This window comes from Neofelis nebulosa, chromosome 1 (genome assembly GCF_028018385.1).
Source record: "Neofelis nebulosa isolate mNeoNeb1 chromosome 1, mNeoNeb1.pri, whole genome shotgun sequence".
NCBI classification, from domain to species: domain Eukaryota; kingdom Metazoa; phylum Chordata; class Mammalia; order Carnivora; family Felidae; genus Neofelis; species Neofelis nebulosa.
The window spans coordinates 221,381,463-221,387,581 of record NC_080782.1 but is presented as its reverse complement, the minus strand read 5'-3'; the positions used below and the strand labels follow the sequence as shown (position 1 = coordinate 221,387,581).

The following is a 6,119-nucleotide window of genomic DNA, read 5'->3' as shown; positions in this document are numbered from 1 at the left end:
TTTCCGATTCTGTGTCTCCCTCTCTCTCTGCCCCTCCCCCGTTCATGCTCTGTCTCTCTCTGTCCCAAAAATAAATAAAAAACGTTGAAAAAAAAAATAAAAAAAAAATAAAAAAAAAAATAAGTAATTTTTAAAATAAATTAGAAAAAGTCCAAACAAAAAAAAAAAGAATGCTGTATAACATCCTACCTAGTTGTCTTCCTGTTTCCACCCTTGTTATTCTACCCTTGTTTTTCAAGAGTAAATCAAATCACATCGTCTCCTGCCCAGAACTCTGCAGTGGTTTCCCAATATTCTCAGAATAAACATCCTTATAGTCAAAAACAAAGCAAAACAAAACAAAACAAACAAAAAAGTCCTTATAGTCCACAACGGTCTGACCTATCAGCCCGTCTTACGTATCTGTGCAACTTCATCTCTATCCCTGAGGACTTTCCTACTGCTATTCCAGGCACCTGCCATAATGTCCCTGTCCCCTTACTTCCTCACTTCATTTGGGTCTCTGCTTAAATGCCACCATGACTTTCTTGACCTCCCTTTCTAAAAGGCCCCTCCCACACACACACACTCTACCCCCTTAACCTGCTTTATTTTGCTTTACAGTGTTCATCACCATCACTATTTCTTATAACATCATATATTTGTTTGTGAATCATTGGACTCCTGTAGTATGTTGTGTAGACATCTCTAACTCATTGGGGTTCTGGTCACCACAGACATCGGCAGCTGCCGGTGTTCTTGTCCCACCCTTGGCTCCCTCACACGTTATCAGGAGCCCCACACTTAGGCCTGTGGATATTCCAGCTTTCTTGTCCATTCCCTGCCCCTGAGAACAGCTGCCCTTGACCACCGCTAGGCAGAATAGCTCCACAAATTGTATGCTCTTACACATCTGAGGAGGCGGCCACAAAGGAGTCCCCGGGGACATCTGGGTGCTGAATTCTCAAGTATCCTAAACACACTATAGACAGTGAAGTTGGAGGAGGTTAGTTCCACAGCCTCCCTGTGCGCTTGGGACAGGAAGTACTGGAGGAGGACCAGAGAGGGATCCTCCAAAGCATGGTGCCAAGGCCAGTGGTTCCTCATGCCCACATCCGTGAGCAGTCTGCCTTCATGGACCCATTTCAGCCTCCCTTTCAGGTCACGTTTCCTGCTGGTGGCTCTCTTTCTCCTTTCCCAGGCTCCGGTCAAACTAAACTGTTTGTTCATCTCCCAAAATAAAAGGCACTATTTTAGGGCCTAACAGTAGCACAAAACGGTAAGTTGTGTTGGATAGAAAACATCAGTTGCTTCTTTGAAGATAAACAAGGAAGGCCTTGTTTGTTTTGCTTGTTTAGAATTTGTTCACTGGACCTGGAACAGACCTTAAAAATCATCGTGATTCTTCCGAAGAAGTGCAGGCTCAGACGTGCAAAGGCTCTCACTCCTGGCAGGCGGCTATGCAGCTGGTGCCACACCAGGCCTAGAACCTGGGACAGGGGTCTGAAAAGCTGCTAACAGTCCCCAGGGCCTGTGCACCTGACCCCACTCCACTAGGGTCCTCTGCCAGCCCAAATACCACAGGAAAGACATGCTGGGTCTGGACAGATCTAGGTCTCCTACAACCCTGGAAACCACTGATTCTGCCCCTGCCCCAGCCCTTCCCAGCCTTGACTCTGGCCGGGTGATAGGAGCCAGAACCACAAATCCTTCCTTATCCCATCTGTAGTTTCCACAAGTGACAAAAGTCTTGAAACTTGGAGAAAAATAAAAAAGTATGTCTTCCTCAAAAGTTCTGGGCTGCTGCCGCTATGAAGATGAAGAGGAAAGGGGCTCCTGGAACTACTGTACAAATGTCCCACAGCTCTCCCACAATGACTGTGGCCAGGACAGTGTGGTGACGTGACCTTCACAACACAGAACCGGGGGTACGGCGGGTGGTTAGCTGTACTGGCTCTTCATGGGGCTGTGGAGAAGGGGCTGGAGCCGAAGCTGCTGCTCAGAGAACGAGGTTCTTGCTGGGCCTGGAACTCTGTTTCTAATATTGGATTGACCCAAGTGGAAATTAACAGTGGACAAATATCACAACATTACTATTCTCACCTTCAGAAAAGAAAAAAAAAAAAACGCTTGAGAAACAAAGTCTACAGGCAATCATTATAGGTGTTCCTTCTCCTCCCCGAAAAGTTCAGCAAACTGGCTAATGTCCAACTCATTAAAATAAAAGCAGTGGAAAAAATTTCACCCTGCACCCCCAGAACTAAGTCTTGCCTATCAGGTTTTCAAGGAGCAGAATAAGACTCCTTTTGATGGTTAGAAAGATGAGTGAGGAGGGAAAATTCCCCTTTTCCCCCTCTACCTCTGAATCTGTAAACCTCAGGGAGGGAGAGGAGAAATCTCTTAAGACTTTCTTTTATTTTTAGAACAGTCTGGAATTTCTAAGCATTCCAGAGGCAGGCAGTCATTCACTGAGAAGGATCCACTAAAAAGTCTCTTTTTTTGGTACAATTTGGCCTGATAACACAAAGAGATGAAATCTTACTATAATCCAACTTTCCAGGATGGCAAATGAAGGCATTTGTTTAGTGTAGAAACAGAAAAGATCCATGACTTTAAACAAAAATATAACCCTAAAAGAGCAGAGAAATAAATCAACACATTTTTCTAATTTGTTTTTCCTGACAACCTCGAGAAAAAAACAGGAATAATGTCAGCCTGTTTTATGTGTAGCATGTTTCAGGCCACAGAGATCTTCTCTGGAACTCATAGATTTTCTTTTTAAGTTTATTGATTTATTTTGAAGGTGGGGGGAGCGTGAGTGGGGGAGGGGGAGAGAGAGAGAAGCCCAAGTAGGCTCCATGCTGTCAGCGCAGAGCCCCACATGAGGCTCAATCCCACGAACCATGAGAGGGTGAGGCATGACCTGAGCCAAAATCAAGACTCAAATGCTCAACCGACTGAGCCACCCAGGTGGCCCAAGGACTTCTCTAAAACTCTTAAAGGCCTGCAGAATTCCTGGAAAGATGAGAATCAGCTCTGATTTTGAAGGAGATCTCAGTTGGTCCTGGATAACAAAGTGAATTAAGGAAAATCAGGGCCAATTTCTTGCTGATTTTATTGATACACCAGTCACAGAAGTTTTACTCAGACTTTTAGAGACATTGACTTGAATCTAGCAGGTATATTCTTGTAAACACAAACCTGGGATTCTTAAAAAGTCAGAACTAGTGTTAAAGGCATCAGGGAAAGTGTTTATTTTCATAATGCAAGATTAAACACCAAGGAAGAAGTCAGTATGAATCATGTTTCTATTTAGGTCATTAACAAAGGGAAGGAATGGAAACAAAACTTGAAACCTTGAATTTAGAAAGCAGCAAAGTTTATGCATGGGAGGGCTCATTCTGTGATAAGACAAACAGATAAAAGAATTACCCAGTGTAGTGGGCTGAATGGTAGCATCAAATGTATGTCCACGTCCTAATCCCAGAGTCTGCGAATTTTTTAAGATGTTATGAATTTATTCTGAATCAGAGTAAATTGTGTTCACTGTGGCTCAATTCCTTACAAATCATAATCCTTGATAAACACAGTTAAGCAGTTTTAATGTTTATTCCTTACTTATAGTGGATACACAGCAGTTTATACACAAGGCAAAGCCAGCCTGGTTTACTGGGAGTGGAAGTGTGGTGAGGGGATCCTGCCACAGCCAGCTAGCAAGGGGTAAATCCACCTACACCCTCTAGGACCTCCTTCCTGCTGAGCCATCACTTGATGGTAAGGGGAGAATTTATAAACATGAAGTTTAACATGGCAGATGATGGAAAAGGACTCTTGAGAAAATAGCAAATGAGCTACCAGAAAACCCTAAGGAATGTCCTGTTCTCAGCTTTCCCTGGGTCAAGTCTGAGTTTGAAGCTGGAGCTTTAAGAATTAACGTAGGGGGTAAGGGGCAGGGGACTCTCCTGATCTCCCAGCTCATGGCCAGGCTCTGTGCCAGAGCACCTGGGGCTCCCCGAGAGACCCTGTGAGCAATTTCCACCTAGTTCCAGGCAGAGCGGCAGAAGTGGTGGTGTTACCCTGATTTCCCTCTGCGCTTGGTCAGCCCAGGCACTGCTTGTGCCCAGGCATTTAAACAGCAATCACAATGGCAACAGGCTGAAGGCCTGTGCCTCCTCCTTTCACATCTGTACACAGAAGGATGACCCATCTTGAGCAGAAAACCTCAGAGACATTTGGGAAATAGAGATGGGGAGGCTGGGGACAAGGACAAGACAGGGGGAGATAGTTGGAAATGGACTGTCACCCCAGATGAAGACCTCCGAGCAAGACCATTCATCTGGTTCCTTTACCAGTGAGGCAGGATCTGAGGCCCACCTGGCAGCCTGGGGCTTGGGCTTGCTTACCCTCAGTTCTACTCCTCACCACCACCCCACCTTCTCCTCTGCTCTCTCTGGGGTGGGGTGGCAGGTTCATCCCTAAAGGATGCATATCTCAGACCCCCAGGTCAGCCCAGCTTCTGGCTGGATTTGGAGTGTGGAAGAAGGCAGTGAGGAGGCAGGGTATTTCTTCTCATTCTCCCTTCCTTCTGATGGCAGCTATGTCTCCTCTGTGGCTCCAGTTCCTGCCTTCCTGGCCCCCCATGGCCCCAGATCCTGCAAGGAGACCCCTGGGCTTGGGGAAGGCCATGTCCTCCCTTTGTCCCTGCAGCCACCATGGTAATCACCTCCCATTGTGGGTCATCTCTGTGTTACCTCATGCCTCTCTCAGTCAGCTCCTCCATCACAGCATAAACCTTCCCTGTTGTAAATACTCAGAGTGGGCTCTGTGTTCCCGATTGGACTCTGGCAACTACACCACCCCAGCCCATGTGAGCTGATGGATGGGCTTCTCTGATGAGCTCTTTACTCTATGAGGGGCATGTGTTGATCACACTCAGATGCTACCACAATCAGTCACTAGGCATCCTCCGTGGGCCCAGCCCATGCAGGCACTGCCACACACACATGTATCATGTACACTGCAATGACCCTTTGAGATATTGTCAGATGACACATAGCCTAAATAATGAGGTGGGCACATTTCAGAGATGCTGAGTAATTATGCATCCTCCGACCATTAGCAATGTCTGGGATACAAACCATAGATCCCTTTGACATGATAAACCCATCTATCCATATTAAGTGATTTCTACTTACCGACAGAAATGATGGACTCTTCTTAGTATTACTGAGCTTTTCCACGGCACTCCCATTTATTTGGCACTGTAGTTTTCTTAGTTTCTCAGGCTTCTCTCCATTTCAACAGCGCTGAAAATGGGGGCAGAATGTTCTTCTTCAATTGGGCATGCTCAGTAGAATAAGCACAAGCTGATGGCCCAAGAAAACAGTAACACAAAATGCATCATGCATCCAAGTATCTAAAGAGTACTTTACAATTGCTTTAATAGCTGGAGACCTCAGAATTCCACATCTGAGTCATTAGGGAGGTCACACGCACCAAGCCACTTAGGAACTGTCCAGAAGAACCAATTCACTTTGCGTTTCACAGATGAGCCATGAGACTCCTGTTGATGACTTCCCAGGGCCCAATTAGCACTACTTTCTGCTCCAGTGGGGAGGGAAAGATGCCCCGGGAGGAAAGGAGCTTTGGCTGGCAGTCTAACCTGGGCTCTGTCCTGGTGGAGTAGAGGGAGGTGGGTTTGGCAAAGGAGTAGATGCTGTAGAAAAACAAACAGATGGGAAACATGCAGTGAAGAAGGCATTCTGACATCTGAATTTTCCACACTCCAGGAATGTCAGTGTTTATAAATTCCTGCCCCTGGCGTACATAAAAAGACTCTTCTGTTTTGAACATGTTAGGTAATTAGGAGCCTGGAAGGATGAAACCCCAGGAAACCTAGTAGGACACATTAAGGAACCAGCTTGCTGTATGGCTGTTGTTTTTCCTCTCTGTATAGAAGAGTAGAAAAGAATAAATGAATTTCTCCTATGGGCCAGAATTAGAAAAATCTCACATGTCTTTGTAGCACCACTGTCTATACAGCCACTGACACATAGTAGATACTTAGTAAATATATGTGTATGGATGAAGAAAGAAATGAAATAATCTTGCCAACTTCAAAAAATACATCTTCATTTATT

General features: G+C 45.5%; 1 protein-coding gene across 2 annotated transcripts in view; it reads right to left on the bottom strand.

The window, feature by feature from the left end:
* CYSLTR2 (cysteinyl leukotriene receptor 2) overlaps positions 1-5,376 on the bottom strand; it is a 38,440-nt gene extending 33,064 nt beyond the window's left edge. The window contains exon 1 of one of the 2 annotated variants that reach the window (XM_058685686.1): positions 5,175-5,376. The gene's annotated coding sequence lies outside the window, so the exon portion shown is untranslated. Of the gene's footprint in view, positions 1-4,382; positions 4,637-5,174 lie in introns of those variants that run through there. The other variant, XM_058685704.1, reaches the window with a different exon arrangement.
* Positions 5,377-6,119: the final 743 nt, after the last annotated feature.